The sequence below is a fragment of the Notothenia coriiceps genome, unplaced genomic scaffold, assembly GCF_000735185.1.
Source record: "Notothenia coriiceps isolate Sejong01 unplaced genomic scaffold, NC01 NC01_scaffold00029627, whole genome shotgun sequence".
Classification (NCBI taxonomy): Eukaryota; Metazoa; Chordata; class Actinopteri; order Perciformes; family Nototheniidae; genus Notothenia; species Notothenia coriiceps.
In genome coordinates, this window is record NW_011362328.1 from 8683 (window position 1) to 16887 (window position 8205).

Sequence of the window (8205 nt, forward strand, 5' to 3'; positions counted from 1 at the left end):
AATGACTTACAGTAAGAACAGCAGGGGGGGGGGTAGGTAAACAAGACGCACTTAGTGGCACCAAGTACTGCTACTGAGCCCGTGAGAGGCAAGTACCTTCGATGAGATGTAGTTTTTTTTTGGCGAGCCCTGCTTGCCTGCAAGAAGGGTTTGTGGTTGAAGCCGGAGTGGGTGAGCTTCGCAGCGATGAGGGCCGTTTCCGCGTGCAGCGCCGGAAGCGCCGCATGTGAGCGGCCTGATGCCAGTGATGGCCCTCTCGAGATGACTGAAGGCCATGTGTCAACTTGTTTGCTGAGAGTGCCCGTTTCCATTAAGCCGGAGGAAGCCTTCCGTGGAGCCAGTATCTTGTCTTATTTCTTCGCTTCGGGTTTGCGGGTGCCGCTGGACCGCCAGCCAACTGGGGAACGCCGCTGTAGCTTAATCGCAAGACTGCGGGAGCTGATGAATATTACCCGGAGCTGGGAACGAAGCCCTGCTGCTGCTTGCGGCGTTGACACCTGGAAGACAGCTGATAGAAAAGGGGAGAGCATATATAGAGGGATTACCAGGTGCGATGATTAGGCTTGTGAATAGAGGGACGTGATAGGTTTGCTGAGGAGTGGCGCTCCCTATCCTTAAGTGAAGGGAGCGAGTATTGCCATGACGTGCAATACGAAGTGATAGGTCTTCCTGTCTGAACTTGCGCTGAGCTTCATGTGTATTAGCCTTTGGTGGTAGCTTGGCGACACTGCCAACACTTAAAACTTTTTGAACCATCTTTTCTTTTGCAGTATTTATGCAACTTCAAAGGTTAAGTAAGGTAAATGACAAGAAATAGATAAGGAATGAAGGTCGAAGTAGGGACGCAATCTCTAGAGGTGGACTCCCGTCAGAGCGCAGGCTGGTTGGTAGACTTTGGGGAGAGAATATAGAGCTCTGCATGCCAGACATCTCCTTCCAGCTCCTGACTGATGAATCAGATGCAGTTACGTTGGAAACTCCCCAGCCTGAGAACATAAATTCAAGATAAGTAGTCCGGGAAACTCTCTATCAAAGAAGATTTGTTAAACTATGACTGTTTGATTTCTTTTTTCCTGTGCTGCTGTTTCACTTAGAAAATATTCATCATCGCTTTTACCTATACACCATGTTTCTGTTTAAATATTCCACTTTTACTACCTGTGGCTTTATTTTATTGCATCATCACCACACCCTTATATAAAAGACCAACACACTTAATTTATGCACACACAGGCGTGTGAAGTTCAGATATATTATAGATTAAGAGTTGAGAAAATGTAGGCATATCATTAAATTGGGTTTTATTCAACATTTCAGCATTAATTGTCACTTTTTCCTTAAGTTTCATAGTCATTGGACTAATAAGCAACCACTTTACGCAGAAAAGCCCAGAAGGGTTCTGAGTCTGCCTCTTATTTATGCTGCATGCATTTTACCTTCAGAAGACCACCGAGTGTGCTGTGCCATGAATGGGTAAAGTGGACCCAAATGGACGGTTAAGAAGATCTCGGTGTTACCGCCAAGCTTCAGTGCTATGGAGTTGTATATCCACACATGGCTGCTTCCACCTCTCTGTTTGAAAGCCTATTCTCCGAGCTAAATTTGAGATGCAGCTCATAGTGAACGCGGTCATAGTGAACGGGGATTACAGCATTATATAATGTACTATAGTTATGCAAAACGTTTTTCGATTTCATGTCAAATTGTGACCTCTGAAAAAACCTGAATTATCGGCAATAAAGTGCAAAGTCTATTGCACAGCATCAGATCTTTTTGTAGAGGCTTTGGTTTAAATGGTGTATCAGGAGCTGTGACGGTGACTCTGAATATTGTATTTATATATCGTACAGTTATGAGGGCAATGCAGAGGAATAAAAACATAAGAATGCTGACACCGCGTTGGCTTTCATCAGACAGCACCGTCATGTTTGCCTTGACCTCTACACAGTACCGCAGTGTCTGGACAGCATTCAATTGTGCTCCTTGCCCTCTATAAATATTTTCTTTATGGCCGGGGAAGTGAGTGGAAGTCGTAACAAGCTATTTCATGGATGAGCTGCATTTCTTAACCTCATCTGCCTTTTATCAACCAAGATGCTGCTCAGTGACCTGCAGAGAGCGTCAGGGCTGAACATCTGTACGGCTAACCTCGTCTACCAATCGTTGCTCAGTGACAGGCTCTTAACCGCCGCGTTGATCCATCACAGCTCGCCGTCAATGCTCTCCATACATGTCGGTCTTATTGTGTGTATGCCAGAGAGAAGGCCTGACTATTGATCCCAACCCAATGAAGCAGGCTCAAGGTCTTTACAGAAAAGCTTTGTTGTAACTGACTCCGGCTAAAATAAACCCACTGTCAGATAAAGTTTGTCACAGTGCGACAAGTGAGGCCCCCCAGATGCTCAACGTTAAAAGTAGTGCAGTGCGTAACAACTGAGTGATGAATGTAAAGCATATCATTGGGCTGGACTCAGGACTAGCTGTGTAAAACACACACACACACACATATACACACACACACATATACACACACACACACACACACACACACACACACACACACACACACACACACACACACACACACACACACACACACACACACACACACACACACACACACACACACACTCAAAACACTCCCAATAGCTTTGCTCAGGGACTGCCTGTGATCCACAACAACTGGGACTGATAGTGTCCCTGTGTGCCAGCGAAATCAACAGCTGACAATGCTGCAATTATTTTCATTGTCAATGAATCAGACCGTTTTTTGCTTGAGTTTTGCATTTATCATTTGGTCTATAAAGATAAAGAAAGTGACCTGGGCTGTGCTATTAACTGATCAACAACCAAATATGTTGGATTAAGAATAGTATAAAACAAAAAAAGCATATACCCAGATTTGAAAAGCAAGAAAAATATATGTTGTTGGTGTTTTACTTACAACATGACTTAAAATATTCTAGAGTACTATTAGTTTTATTTCAACCAACTAAATGATGAATCAGCTCATACTTTGAGCTCTATTTACACTGTTTACCTATTATAAATCCTAAGATCCAAACAGTCCAAAACATGTTTACATGTCAATGAATCATTGATGTGTAACACGGACACCTGTTTCTACTGTTTAGAAAGATTACACTTAGCATGAAGAGCCTGTCTTCAATCATTCGTCTTCATTTGTCATGGTGGAGGCGCTATAGCAAAAACAGAGTAACTCAGAGAGGGAGAGGGAGAGATGATGAGGGAGGTCATTTCAGGTAAGGATGCTCAGCCTGTTAAAGCTACAACTTCCAACCAAATCCATTTGTTTGTTTTTTTCATGTCTGCATATATTGCTTACGTAATAGAATTTGGAGAGGAAATTGAATTTGTGGGACATATCCTCCTTAAGGTTGTGAACTCCATTGTGAGGAAGTCACATCCACTCCAAACCCCATTCACTTGTATCTTAACATTTCTCATCTCAGAGAAAAGGTACACAAAACTAAGACACACCAAGCAACATTCCTGTATTTTCATTTTCTTTTCCATTTGTTTTTCACCGTGTTAGGCCCGCTTGCTTTAAGAGGGTCTGGATCCGGGTTTCATCCAAAGGAATCGTCACAGTTAATGTTTGGTGTCTTACTTTTTTCATTAAGTTTCATTAAGTTTGTTGCTACTAATTACATGGAATGTCAAAGGCATTGGCAATGCAATGAGTATAACTGATCCAAAGTGAAAGATAACCCGCCTTAAGTGAGCCTGAGCTGTTGTAGCTGCTAGCATCAGCGCCAGCCAACTTGACTTTAAACAGCAGTTTGCAAGCAAGAGAGAACAGGAACATGGTTTAGGTCGTGAGGTGTTGGAGAAATTGTGTTGTAGACAAATAGTCCTACTGAACACATCCTGCATTGCTACGTTTACAGCTTTAGCGTTTGATGGGGCTACACACACTAAACACAAACCTAGTTATTCCTTGAAGGAGTTTGCTATTCATGTAACACTATAAATCAAGAAACATCTTGACAATAAAGTTTCCTATTTTAATCCGCTATGCTTAGGCCCAGCGGGGAGTCACCATGCAACTGCAGTGCAAATAACTGCCGGGAATCTTGAACACATAAGCAGATGATATAAGAAAGCTCATGCTTACATGCCTATGAAACAAACACACATTTTTGTGAGACTTAACAACATCAGGTACACACACAACTAACAACTTTTCTCCACTGAGTCACAATCTAATTAACTATTCCAACTCTTGCCGTCCAACATTAGACAGCCAGATAAAGAAATTGGCTAATTGACAAGAAGGAAAGGTGATAAGATCAGCAACTCAGCCAACTGTCTGTAAACATTCATTAGACATTTTCCACACATATTAAGGGCCGAAGAGCTGATGCTCTGTCTCTCCTTGCTGCATCAATCACCTCGCCAGGGCTTCCTTTTAACCAACATCCATTTTCAATTGGCAGTCAGCTTTGGCTGTTAGAGGAGAGAGACTAGGTGGTCACAGACAGACAGGCAGAGTGACAGAGAGAGGGGGGGCAGGGAGATTAACAGAGAAAAACAGTATAGATGGGCAACAAGCTCAGAAAATGAAAGTGAGAAACCAAGCAGCGTTCTTTAAATGGCTGCCATATGGCCCTACCAGGGAGGTCATTAGTGTAAAGAGAGGGAAGGGTGCAGCCATGTTGGCAGGCAGTCCAGCGGGCGATCACAGCCAGAGACTGACAGAGTGATGGATCCTGCAGCTGCACAAGTCTTTTATTCTGTATCTATATTTCATATGGCAGAACTGACAACTGTGTGGAGCAAACAAGCTGCTAGCATGTCAAGTAAGGTTTACAGAGATTGAGTTTTTAGTGTTTACCTGGTAGCAGGGATCAGAGGGGTTGGCTGGAGAGTCTTCCTACAAAAGTGAGAAACATTGGACACGTGTCTGGGTGTCACAGGGTGCAGTGCACATATGTTCAGAAGAATTTATACAACTGCATAGTAATGGTGAAGGACAAAAGAGAAAGGATTCGCTAACAGATAACAGAAAACAAATGTCAGCTACTTCAATTTTTTGTCAAATGGTTCTGCCTAAGGTTTAAAGATCCCTGTAGATAGGAGAAGTTCAGGACTAACTTTGATACATCAGTATTCAATTTCCCCACAGAATTCATTTGTTGCATTGTCCTGCAGTATTTCTGTGGGACTGGCCGGGGCAGCCTGCAGTGACAGAGGGGATTAGGCCTAGTGCCGATGGCTTCATCTGATTGGCTCTCTCAGTGGAAAGGCCCGTCTGTCACCACAGGTCACAACCACTAATCCTATCAAAAAACAGCTCAAACATTTTATAATTTTATCACAGGCATTGAAAACATATTGAAGACAGTGCTGCGAGGATTACTGATTTAATGTTTGCAGATTCCTAAAGGCCATACGCGTGACAGAGAGTATTTGTCCAGGAAGGCTCATTTCACAGGCGAGATTATTGTGTCGCCTCTTTCACAATCCTAACGGGATTTTGGCAGATTCAAGGATTTGCTGCATTTGATATGAAATGTAGGCAGCCTTCGCATAGGCTGACGGAGGATTTATCAGTGATCGAATGAGAAGTACATAAATATGAATGTTAAATTAGATAAAGCAGTGATTCTAAATATTTTTAAAAACAATATTTGATGCTGCATTATCCTTTCCTAAATATGTTCAGCTATGGTTTGGTATGCATCTTCTTAAGGAGCAGATACAAAGCACAAAAAAGTGAATTACGTTGCATTTTTCTCCCACAACCCCTACTGCTAGAAAGAAGTCTTAAACACAGGCAAACACTACACTTAAACATCAGCCATTCAAAACTGACTTTGTTTGTGTAAATTAGCAGCTAAATACAAACAGTATTTATGTTGGTAGTTAATATAGGAATAACTGTTTGTTTTGGAAAATTCTGTCTGCATTGCAATATTGTGAATTCTCCCAGATATACATGTCCCTGTTTAACTGTCTGGCTTTACTCCAACCTGAGTTATTTATTATCAAGCCCTTGACCCTGCTTAAGTATCACATAAATAACCATCGCTCCTATTTATTATAGTACCTTATCACACTCAAATTAATTAATTTACAGCAAGGAAGTGGCTAGGAAGCAAGGAGGCACATTTAAGAAACTTTGTCCAGATATAACAAACAGGGGTTTTATTTATTTAAAAAAAGGCACCAAAGTACCTCACTGTTCTCCGGTCTGTGTGTGCGCACTGTGAGCTGGGGCTGTTGTTGTGATGTTCTGATCTGCCTTCTATGTGTGCTGCCAATGTCCTGTTGTCGTGCCGCAATGCTATCAGTACATTTTATTTTTCACTTTGTGAGGAATGTATACGGGCCAATGTTGGCCCACGAGGAACAAGTAGATAAGGCTTGAGCTAGTGCCTGCTTTTCAAATGTAGAGTTTCTCATTTTCTTTGAGAAGTGCTTTTGGCTGATGTCCTTCACAGGCAGCCTTTTTCCATCCTCTCCTTGTAGTAACAGAGTTCTGAGAGTTACTCGAGAAGCATCTGTTAGCCTGGAATGCTATCCTCCATTAGCAAACTGTGATGTCTCAGCCTCAGGGTACAGACAAACCATTAACTCCTTGTAACTGAGTGAAATTCAACAAAACACAATTAAGTATAACCAAAACTGATGTGCACACAGCTACACACTGACATCCAACCTCATTAACAGCCAAACTGCAGCTGCTTAAATAGATGCTTGAATCAACAATTCAATTCAATTCAATTCAAAACCTTTATTTATTCAGGTGAAAACCCATTGAGATCATTGACCTCTTTTTCAATGGTGACCTGCAAACAGGATCAACAACAGGAGTCAATCTAGGCTGTACCATTCCTGCATCCAATACCTCTCTTTGAAACAGTGAACAAGTTATCCCATCTTACTCAAATCCAAGTAGAAACACATCTTCATTGCTAGTTATATAACAAACATTTGCGATATTACATCAACAGAACACCATCAAAAACTACATAATTTACCCCTTTCCATCCGTGGTCTAACCCAGCACGTCACTGATGATGTCACCTATAAATACAGGAAGTGGATGGGCACCTCAACTTTTTGGCCCAATCCCAAACCACTCCCTCGACCCTATCCCTCCGTGACGGAGTGAACTCCGTCTGTAGCCACACTCGCAGCTCAACGAGGCTCCCTCCTGTCAGATGGAGGGAGTAAATACAGCAGCAAGCTTTGGGACGGCCTCCCCTCTCTCCGGCAGAAACAGGGAATGCCGTAACTGTATGTAACGGTTTCAAATCAGCATTTCTTAGACAAAAAATGTAAATTAATAACTCAAATAAAACTCCAAACATATTTCATTGTGTTACTTTTTTGTAAAGCTCTTTTAGTTCTAAACCTGATGTTTATAAGCTTCTTAGTTTTTGCAACAGTCTGTAAATATACACAACTTTATAATAAAATGCACACATTTACCTTTTTCTAGACTAAACACAGACGATCCTAAGTTAAAACATATGAGGTTATCATGAGGTTGTTGACATCGCAGTTTATCAGTGGATGTTTGCTGGAACAGACTCGCTGTTTGAGGGCTTGATAGCCCCCTCCCCCTCCACACCGCTCCACACTCGTTGCTTTGGAACAGCCCTCAATATGGCGGACCCTCCGCGTGAACGCACAAACGGAGGGGTAGGGTGTAGGGGTGGATGTAGGGGGCTGTGTGGTAATAGGCCTGGGTCTCTGAAACACATGGTGGGTATGGTAAGTAGCAAAGAGAGTAAATCAAACCCAAAAAACATTAACTACCTTAATAATGGGTTTAATTTGAATTATAATGATCGAATGATCTGTAATTTAACCTAATACAAGAAATAAACAAACCCAGGATAGTATATGTCTGCAAGCTAGTGATGGGCAAATGAAGCTTTGAATGAAGCATCGAACCACTTGGACAATTGTGTCGGAAATAGGTTCATTTCTCGAAGCTTCAGTTACAGCGATCTCTCCTGGCGAAGTGCAAGGCTGCAGTGGGTTTAACGTATATTTGCCTTGAAAAATATTCGATGCACACACACACACAAGACTGAATATCATGTTCTATTTGCAATTAAAGATTGATAATTGTGTGTATTGGGTTATTGAGAAGAGAGTGCAGGAAAATGTGGCATTAGTTGGGTGTGCTTGTGTAATTATGGCAGGGGGTGATTATGTGGGATGGGG